Source organism: Bufo bufo, chromosome 7, assembly GCF_905171765.1.
Source record: "Bufo bufo chromosome 7, aBufBuf1.1, whole genome shotgun sequence".
NCBI classification, from domain to species: domain Eukaryota; kingdom Metazoa; phylum Chordata; class Amphibia; order Anura; family Bufonidae; genus Bufo; species Bufo bufo.
The window spans coordinates 115,006,672-115,017,795 of record NC_053395.1 but is presented as its reverse complement, the minus strand read 5'-3'; the positions used below and the strand labels follow the sequence as shown (position 1 = coordinate 115,017,795).

At 43.4% G+C, this 11,124-nt stretch overlaps 1 non-coding gene across 1 annotated transcript; it reads right to left on the bottom strand.

The window, feature by feature from the left end:
* Nucleotides 1-718: 718 nt before the first annotated feature.
* LOC121009107 lies at nucleotides 719-804 on the bottom strand. Its single transcript, XR_005780701.1, has one exon. It is a non-coding gene; the product is annotated as a small nucleolar RNA SNORD71 (small nucleolar RNA).
* Between the last annotated feature and the right edge of the window lie 10,320 nt (nucleotides 805-11,124).

Sequence of the window (11,124 nt, the reverse complement as noted above, 5' to 3'; positions counted from 1 at the left end):
GACAGTTTTATAGAGCAGATCGTTACGGACGTGGCAATACCTAATATGTATACTTTTTCTTATTTATTTAAGTTTTATACAATAATAGCATTTCTGAAACCAAAAAAATGATGTTTTAGTGTCTCCATAGTCCGAGAGCCATAGATTTTTTATTTTTTGGGCGATTGTCTTAAATAGGGTATCATTTTTTGTGGTATGGGGTAACAGTTTGACTGGTACTATTTTGGGGGTCATAAGCCTTTTTGATCACTTGCTGTTGCACTTTTTGTGATGTAAGGTGACAAAAATTGCTTTTTTTACACCTTTTTTTATTTTTTTATGGTGTTTATCGGACGGGGTCTATCATGTGATATATTTATAGAGACGGTCGATATGGACACGGTGATAACTAATATGTGTATTTTTTTTTTTTTTTTCATTTTTTATAGGAAAAAGCCATTTCTTTTTTTAATTAAAAATTTTTATTTATTTATTTTTACTTTTATTATTTTCACTTTTTTTTTTTTATCAAGTCCCTCTTGGATCTTGAAGATCCAGTGGGGCTGATGGCTGTACTATACTTTGCAATGCTCTTGCATTGCAAAGTATAATAAAATCAGATGCCCTGTAGGTGGCAACAGCGGACGCAGCAGCCCCTGCTGCAGCGCAGCAGCCCCGATGGTGGAGAGAGGGAGCCCCCTCCCTCTATTAACCCCATGGATGCCGCTGCAGCGGCATCTATGGGGTTACAGCAGAGTGTCAGCATAGAGCTGACACTCTCTGCTGATGGCGGCGGCTCAGGAATGGAGCCGCCGCCATCACACACAGCAGGGGGACCGCACGGCATGGGGGCATGGGGGCAGCGCTGGAAAGGGGGCAGCATTGAGGGGCCAGCATTGAGTGAGTCACGGCCAGCATTGAGGGGGCAGGACTGGAAGAATGTATGGGACGGGGAGGGGGCGGACTGCAGGAGATAAGCAGCAGGATTCAGCGGCAGGCGGACACAAGGGGCCTGAAACCAGCATTTTTTCACTGCCGCGATCCGATTGGTTAGTCTGCACAGACCAACCAATCGGATCGATTGTCGGCAAGGGGCCACTCTGATTGGTCCCTTGCCGGCATTACTGAACTGTATGCTGTCCGTGACAGCAGCAGGACAGGGGCAGAAATTTTAATCCAAGCGCTTTGCAGCGCTTGGATTAAAGAGCTGGCTTGACGTCCATATACGTGGTAGCTGCACGGGGTATGTGCAGCTATCACGTATATATACAGATCGCGGTAGGGAGGGGGTTAAGGACCAGGCCATTTTTTGCAAATCTGTGTCACTTTATGTGGTTATAACTTTTACGTATCTAGGCCATTCTGAGATTGTTTTCTCGTCACATATTGTACTTCGTGACAGTGGTAAAACTGAGTCCAAAAAAGAAATTTTTATTTATAAAACAATTCCAAATTTAACAAAAATTTGGAAAAATTAGCAAATTTCTATACTTCAATTTCTCTACTTTTATAATAGATAGTAATACCTCCAAAAATAGTTAATACTTTACATTCCACATATATCTACTTCATGTTTGGATCATTTTATGAATGCAATTTTATTTTTTGGGGATGTTAGAAGGCTTAGAAGTTTAGAACCCACTTTTTCAGGACCAGTTCAGGTCTGAAGTAACTTTGTGAGGCTTACATAATAGAAACCACCCAAAAATGACCACATTTTATAAACTACACCCCTCAAGGTATTCAAAACTGATTTTACAAACTTTGTTAACCCTTTAGGTGTTCCACAAGAGTTAATGGAAACTAGAGATAAAATTTCAAAATTTCACTTTTTTGGCAGATTTTCCATTTTAATCCATTTTTTCCAGTTACAAAGCAAGGGTTAACAGCCAAACAAAACTCAATATTTATGACCCTGATTCTGTAGTTTACAGAAACACCCCATATGTGGTCGTAAACTGATGTATGGGCACACGGCATTGCGCAGAAGAAAAGGAATTTGAAGGCCCCTGATGCACCCCTAGAGTAGAAACTCCAAAAAAGTGACCCCATTTTGGAAACTACGGGATAAGGTGGCAGTTTTGTTGGTACTATTTTAGGGTACATATGATTTTTTGTTGCTCTATATTACACTTTTTGTGATGCAAGGTAACAAGAAATAGCTGTTTTGGCATGGTTTTTATTTTTTGTTATTTACAACATTCATCTGACAGGTTAGATCATGTGATCATGTGGTATTTTTATAGAGCAGGTTGTTACGGACACGACAATACCAAATATGGATTTTTGGTTGTTTGTTTCAGTTTTACATAACAAAGCATTTCTGAAAAAAAAAAAAAATTTTGTGTCTCCACATTCTGAAAGCCATAGTTTTATTTATTTTATGGGCGACTGTCTTGTGTAGGGGCTAATTTTTTTTGGATGAGATGATGGTTTGATTGATGCTATTATAGGGTGCATATGACTTTTTGATCGCTTGCTATTAGGGTCCATTCACACGTCCGCGCATTTTGCGGAACGGAATTGCGGACCCATTCATTTCTATGGGACCTGGAATTGCGGATCCGCACTTCCGGGTCTGCAATTCCGATCCCGAAAATTATAGAACATGTCCTATTCTTGTCCGCAATTGCGGACAAGAAAAGGCATTTTCTATTAAGTGCCGGCGATGTGCGGACCGCAAAATGCGGAACGCACATCGCCGATGTCCGTGTTTTGCTGATCCACACACACGGACGTGTGAATGCAGCCTTACACTTGTTGTGATGTAAGGTGAGAAAAAATGGCTTTTTGTACACCCTTTTTTTTTTTACGGTATTCACCCGAGGGGTTAGGTCATGTGATATTTTTATATAGCAGGTTATTACCGTCGCGGCAATACCTAACATGTCTTTTTTTTATTTATGTAAGTTTTACACAATGATTTCATTTTTTTAACAAAAAAAATCATGTTTTAGTGTCTCCATAGTCTGAGAGCCATAGTTTTTTCAGTTTTTGGGTGATTATCTTAGGTAGGGTATGATTTTTGAGGGATGAGATGACGGTTTGATTGGCACTATTTTGGGATGCGTATGATTTTTTGATCACTTGCTATTACACTTTTTGTGATGGAAGGTGACAAAAAATTGCTTTTTTTTACACCGTTATTATTATTTTTTTAATTACAGTGTTCACCTGAGATGTTAGGTCATGTGATATTTTTATAGACCAGGTTCTTACGGACGCGGCGATACCTAATATGTATACCTTTTTTATTTACTTAAGTTTTACACAATAACAGCATTTTTAAAACAAAAAAAAACAATGTTTTAGTGTCTCCATATTCTGAGCTCATTTTTGCAGGATGAGGTGACAGTTAGATTGGTACTATTTTTAATCGCTTGGTGACAATTGGTTTATTTAGCACAGTTGTTTTTTTTTTACGGTGTTCCTCTAGGGGTTAGGTCATGTGATATGTTTATAGAGCCGGTCGATACGGATGCGGCGATACCTAATATGTCTACTTTTCTTTTTTTTCCCTATTTTTTTTTTACTTTATTTGGGGAAAATTACTTTTTTTTTTTTTACTTGAAACTTGTAATTTTTTTTCACTTTCTTTTTTGTCCCACTTTGGGACTTCAACTTTTGGGGGTCTGATGCCCTTTACAATACATTCCAATACTTCTGTATTGAAATGCATTGGCTGTATGTGTAATACAGTGTGTATTACTCATACAGCTTCCTGTCTGTGAGATCCAGTGGGCTGGATCTCACAGGCTCCCCAACGGAAGGCAGCCTCGATGCTTCTTGTGAAAAGCGAACCCAGAACTGGTGTGTGTTTTTTCTAGGGCAGGGCAGCTGTAACCAACACCTCCAATCTCATCTCATTGATTGGACTCCAGTTGGCTGACACCTCACTCTAATTAGCTCTTGAAGATGTCATTAGTCTAGGGGTTCACATACTTTTTCCACCTGCACTGTGAATGTTTACATGGTGTGTTCAATAAAAACATGGTAACATTCAATTCTTTGTGTGTTATTAGTTGAAGCAGACTGTGATTGTCTATTGTTGTGACTTAGATGAAGATCAGATCACATTTTATGACCAATATGTGCAGAAATTCATATCATTCCAAAGGGTTCACATACTTTTTCTTGCAACTGTATATATATTTTTTTATTCGTTTCACCAGCGCATATGAAAATATAAACTGAAGGTTATAAAATCAGTATATAGGTTATACAGATTTCCCATTTCTTTTACAAAACATATCAAACATATTAAACATAACAATATGTTTACATAGTAATACCCCCCCTCCCACCCCAACCCTAACTCCTATCATATCATCGTCTGCAAGTAACAAACAGTTAAGTGCAATCTCTTAAGCAGCCGTTATATAGGTTGTGCGTGTACACACATGCACAGGTGCGTTAGTTTTCTCCAATCGCATCTTATGGAATCATTCAATAGAGAACTTTCCTAAGGTCCCTTTGAGAGCTTCCATGCTATACCATTCTGTGTACTTGAATGATTGCATAATAGTCGTGATTTCGTCTTGAGTGAGATGTTTGACAATAAAAGTTTTCCATCGTTGGAAAAACCTCTTTGTTTTTTTGTCTTTGTTCATTTCAGTGTCTAATTTATCTAAATACATAAAATGCGACATCTGAGCTATTATCTCCGGGAGCTTTGGTGCCTCTGGCCTCAGCCACCGCAGTAGTAGACAGCGCAGTGACACCAACAGTGCCGCATCTACGATTATCGGGGGGGTGGGTGTACCCTTGAAAACATGAAAAAGCAGGCTCTCAGGGGTAAGTCCCATTGTATACCCCCAAGTGTCGTTGATCCAATGTTTAACCTGTTCCCAAAATTGCTGTACCCGGGGGCACTGCCAAACGCAGTGTGCCAGATCTGCCCTTTTCAATCCACATTTTGGACAAACAGAGAGATAGTCGGGATTGTCTGCTCTATTAGGAAGGTTGAAGGCATAAATAGCGTAATGTATCAGCCGGAGGTGAGACTCCCTCCACGTTTCGCAAGGTACGGCTTTACAAACCCTTAGCCATCCCTGTAGTACGTCTTCGGTTTTTCTGTTCTGCAAAAAAGTAGTGCATGTCCTATTATTGTCCGCAAATCACGGTCCGATGCCCCATTCAAGTCAATGGGTCCGCAACACGGAACACATCCGTATGTCATCCATATTTCATCCGTATTTTGCGGATCCATACTGTAGAAATGCTAAGCCCAGCCTATATTGCTCATGTGTTTGGTGATTAATAAGTTACTGTTTCCGTTTCTGATTCGCAAAAAAATGATCAAATACGGAAACCATACGGATATGTTTTGTGCAATAACGGAACGGAAGAGGACTTAAATCACAGAAAAAAAAACCTCAGATGCGGAAAAACGGATCCATGAAAAACGGACTGCAAAACAACAACGGTCGTGTGCATGAGCCCTAACACTGACATGGAAAAGGACTTAGGAATTTTAGTGGACAGCAAACTTAACTGTAGAAACCAGTGTCAGGCAGCTGCTGCCAAGGCCAATAAGATAAAGGGATGCATCAAAAGGGGCATAGATGCCCGTGATGAGAACATAGTTCGGCCACTTTACTAATCACTAGTCAGACCACACATGGAGTACTGTGCACAGTTCTGGGCTCCTGTGAACAAGGAAGACATAGCAGAGCTGGAGAGGGTTCAGAGGAGGGCAACTAAAGTAATAACTTGAATGAGTGGACTACAGTACCCTGAACTTTAGAAAAAAGACGACTGAGGGGAGATCTAATAACTATATATAAATATATCAGGGGTCAGTACAGAGATCTCTCCTATCATCTATTTATCCCCAGGACATCCTCAGCGCCTGGAGGAAAGAAGTTTGTACACAAACATAGAAGAGGATTCTTTACGGTAAGAGCAGTGAGACTATGAGTGATGGTGAGTTCACTTAAAGCAGGCATGTCCAAACTGCGGCCCTCCAGCTGTTGCAAAACTACAACTCCCAGCATGCCTGGATAGCTTACAGCTATTAGGGCATGCTGGGAGTTGTAGTTTTGTAACAGCTGGAGGGCCGCAGTTTGGACATGCCTGACTTAAAGAGTTCAAGAGGGGCCTGGATGTATTTCTGGAGTGTAATAATATTACAGGCTATAGCTACTAGAGAGGGGTCATTGATCCAGGGAGTTATTCTGATTGCCTGATTGGAGTCGGGAAGGAATTTTTTCCCCTAAAGTGGGGAACATTGGCTTGTACCTCACAGTGTTTTTTTTTTTGCCTTCCTCTGGATCAACTTGCAGGATAACAGGCCGAACTAGATGGACAGATGTCTTTTTTCAGCCGTATAAACTATGCTATTTATTCCCAGGACTGTGACTAGGGGACATCCTCTGCGTCTGGAGGAAAGAAGGTTTGTACACAAACATGGAAGAGGATTCTTTATGTGAGAGCAGTGAGACTATGGAACTCTCTGCCTGAGGAGGTGGTGATGGTGAATTCACTAAAAGAGTTCAAGAGGGACCTGGAGGTATTTCTGAAGTGTAATAATATTACATGTTATAGTTATTCGATTTCTGGAGAAGGGATTTACTCTGTTTGGAGTCAGGAGGGAATTTTTCCCCTAAAATGAGGGAAGTTGGCTTCGACCTCATGAGGGACACTCTTTTGGAGTCCATCAGGTGGTAAATGGAGGCCCGGCAAACATAGGAGGAGATTTACCAAAACTGGTGCAACTGGCCTTGTTGTCCATAACAATCAATCACATTCAACCTTTTATTTTTTAAAGCACCTTTGGAAAATGAAAGGTGAAATCTGATTGGTTGCTAGAAGCTAAGCCAGTTCTCCTTTGCACAAGTTTTAATAAATCTCTCCATAGTATTAACGTAGCCTTAAAGGGGTTATCCAATCCTATAAAAAGCCCCTCCATCCTGGGCCCCCCCACACTGAATATACTTACCTGGGTGCCCGCACTGCCACTTCTCCTCGTGCGCGGATGAAAACATCCGTGTTGGGGGGAGGGGGGGAGCAGCCAATGGCAGGCGGGGACAAGCCTCCCTAGTGTCACCTGCGATGCTAGGTAGGCTCCCCCCCGACACTGGATGTTTTCATCTGCGCACGGGGAGAAGCCGCAGCGGCAGTGCAGGAACCAGGAGCGGCACAGGGAGCGGGGACCCAGGCAAGTGTGGGGGGCCTGGTATATGGGGGAACATTTTATAGGATTGGATCCCTTTAAACATTTTTTGAACAAACCAGCCAATCTATAAATGGGAAAATTGTGTGTCCTCAGCTAACAGGAAGTTAGATGACACAACACATATGACATTTATAAGTAACTAGCAGAAGGACCTGGATTCTCACGGGTATATTTTGTCTATTTTAATTAATGTTTTTGTGTGTCATTAAAAGATATCAACAGTATCTCCCATAAGAGTGACCTCTATAGCACTCCGCCTTCTTAACAGTGCCCCCTACCCCTTAACACTGACTCCCCCCAAAGTTCCCTGCCTCCTTAAAATGGGACCTCCACAGCAGCCCACCCCCTTAACTTGACCTTTACAGCAACCCGCCCCTTTAACAGTAAGTTCCACAGCACCCCACCCCCTTGACGGTGGCCTCCACAGGGGCCCGCCCCTTTAACAGTGACATCTACAGCACCCCGCCCCTTAATACTGCCCTCCATAGCATACTGTTCCCTTAACTGTGACCTCCACTGTTCCCTGCCCCCTTAACAGCGACCTCCACAGTGACTGCCACAGTACCTGCTGACTTGACAGTGACCTCCACAGTACCCCACTCCCTTAACAGTGACCTCCACAGTAACCCGCTCCCTTAACAGTGACCTCACAGTACCCCACTGCGTTAACAGTGACCTCACAGTACCCTGCACAGCAGCTGCCCCTTTAACAGTGACCTCCACAGTCCTCTGCCCCTTAACAGTAACCTCCACAGCACCCGCCCCTTTAACAGTGACCTCTACAGCGTCCCGCCCCTTTAACAGTGACCTCCACAGTACCCCGTCTCGTTAACAGTGATTTAGATAATAACCCATCCCCTTATACGGCTTTTCTCTTTTCTCGTCTGATAACAATCGGGGGAGCCCAGGTTGTGAGCATGCGTGCGGGCGCACGTACGTGACGCGCGCACCTTCCTCCCGGCTGCTGAGTCCCCAGCCCATGTGAGACGTTGTTCTAGCTGCCACTCTGCCACCTCCCGGACCTGCTGACCGGCTATCTGGCCGCCCTGTTCACCTATGCGAGATGTCCAGCTGATGTCCAGCTGATTCTGGGCTCCGGAGTGAGAGCGGGAGCGGAGTACAGATAGACTGGATGTGACAGGGTGCGATAGAAGGGGGATCGCCGTGCCGGTTCATATCCTGATTCCTCGCACTCCCCTGTTTCCCCTTGATGAGAACGCGAGCTGAGGTGAGATGCACAGTTCATGGTGCCGGACCGGAGCCCTGGTTGCTGAACAGGCTGCTATATCGAGGTGAGGCAAGCGTTTTAAAGGGGTGGCAGCTGAGGGGAATCGAGTTCGCCACAAAAATTGGTTCTAAAGTTTAAGTGTTGGGAATCGATTGGCGTCCTCCTCCCTGAAAGTATACACCTAGAAGATAAGCATGGAATATAACATCGCAGGGAAAGGGCCGCTGATGTGAAGTTCCAACTTTGTAGAGCGGGAAGGCGAGAAGAACTAATCTGAAGTTTGGGAATAGGGGCACGGGGAAAAGAGGGCAGAAAAAAGCAACCAGCCTGGTGCCCTTGCTCCTGGGTCTCGTGGAGTGTAAAGTGGAAGATTTGGTTTGACTGCTACACCTGCAATTTTGGGAGACTGTATAATTATCGATCACCTTTCTCTTCTCTCCTCCCCTCTCCCTGCTATACGATACCTGCAAGACCCCCTATTCCCCTATTAACACCACTGTGGATGGACTTGAGTCTGCTTAACGGTACTAATTGTACTAACTATACAAATTTTATTGCGTCTCAGGGAAAATATCTGGGGTCCACTGCAGATCTTATAGGAGCTGCCTTGAGGAACTGCCATTATATGAATTAGTGTAGAAAATTGTATAGCTAAAAAAAGGGAAAAATTAAAAAAATAATAATTTTGTTTCGCCTTATTGACTCTGGATTTTCTGAGGACACTTTTTCTTGCAGCACAGACAGAGCTGACATCAGAATACTACCATATGGGAAACTGAACTAACTCGAGCTAAACATATTGACTATACTAATAGTGAGATATGAACAAACTCGTGGACTAACTGGCATAGAGTGGTGACGAAGTGGCCACTAACAGAAACGCTTGAATTTGAACTCAGCTAAATGATTTTTTATATATTAACCTGAAATTCACCGATAATGGGTGTTTTTGCTGAAGTGTGTTGTACGTGTTGAATGGATTGCTACCAAACTATTGTGCATACACAGATACAGCCTCCTCCTCCCACGTATGCAGATACCATAATAGATAAAGAGAGAGTAGTCTGTTTTCAACACACCAATACATTTTTTAAAACTTAATGGCATTAAAGGTGTGGAAGACAGCTAGAGACCGAGGGGTGTCCGTATGCGGGTAGGAGGACGCGAATACTAAAACCACGGAACTAACGTAAAACATTGAATACCCTATCTGTAACCCAGGCTGGTGGGACTCTAACTAGTGCGACGTTAGGAAGTACATAGAGCCAGCCTGGCTTATGGTTGGTTAGCTCTAGCGCTGAGCATCTACGCCAGGATAAGATGGCCAGACAGGGAGTTGGGAAAAAGGGGCGAGGGCAACCAGAATTAAACACCTGAATCTCCCCAGGGCTTAAGAAAATAGAAAGGAATAAGCAACAACTTCTGACTAATATGAGAATGCAGAGGTCCCCCCCCCCCCAAGAAAAAGAAAGAGGACATATCTCAAGATTTGGAGGGATATGGGGAACTCTGTGGGTCAGCTGAAAATATTAGCCTGAAGAGTTTGGGCGAGGACTCCCAGGCTGGAGAGAGAGGTACCAACCAGACAAAAGAGCGGACTAAATGTAATACCAATGGAGAGGAGCAGACGCCCAGCTTACAAGATATATTTCAGGAAATCAAGAACTGCAGCCTGGCAATAAAGGACCTCTCTCTTCAGACTGGAAATATTAAGGAGGTGGTGGGGCTTCTAAGAACTGACCTACAAAAATATAAAGAAAGATTGACAGAGGCAGAGAAAAGAATATCGGACTCAGAGGATCTCTTACAAACTACGGCCAAAGAAAAAAATATCTTAAAGGCCGAGAATATAGAATAAAAAAATAAACTACTAGACCTAGAAAATAGATCTAGAAGGGCCAATTTGAGATGCCTAGGGATCCCAGAGGGGGTAGAAGGACGAGATCTACGTGATTATATACAAACTTGGTTGAGGACACAATTGGGCCAGGATATTTCAGATCACAAAAACTATGTGGAAAGGGCCTATAGAGTGCCGTCAAAACTACCCCCTCCTGGAACAAGACCGAGATCAATAATTATAAACTTACTGTCAGTAAGGGACAAGGAGGAGATCGCCCGTAGGTCTAGAAAGAAAGGGAGCCTGGAGTGTGAGGGTGCAGTAGTGATGCTATTCCCTGATTACGCTAGGGAGACTGTAAGGGAAAGGAGCCAATTCATTGATATAAAAAAGAAATTGCGTCTACACAACGTAAAATATTCAATGATGTTTCCAGCCAGGTTACGGATCGAATGGGAGGATAAAACCAGTTTTTTTGATACTGCAGAAGCAGCGGGCGAATGGATCAGAAGAAATATAAAAAACTGAGGCGAAAAATGGGCCGGGGAGGGGGCCGGGAGGGAGTAATGCTATAGAAGAGAGCCAGGGTTAGACGCTACCCTGGGTCATTTGGTAAGGGTGGGATGGGGGCTGGGGTGGTATCTGCTTGTGGGTGTTTTTTTTTTTGCTCTCTCCTCTCTCCTCTTTTTCTCCCCCCCCCCCCCTTCTTCCCTCCCTGCGATCTGGGGAGTTCTACGGTTCTCTCTCCCCTCCCTACCGGGCTGTGCAATATGGGTAGCGCTAATCAGTCTATATGAGAATAATCTCATGGAACATTAGGGGCTTGAGTAGGGGTGTAAAAAGAGCTGCTGTATTTGACGCAATTCAAAGGGCATTACCAGCTATAATTTGTTTGCAAGA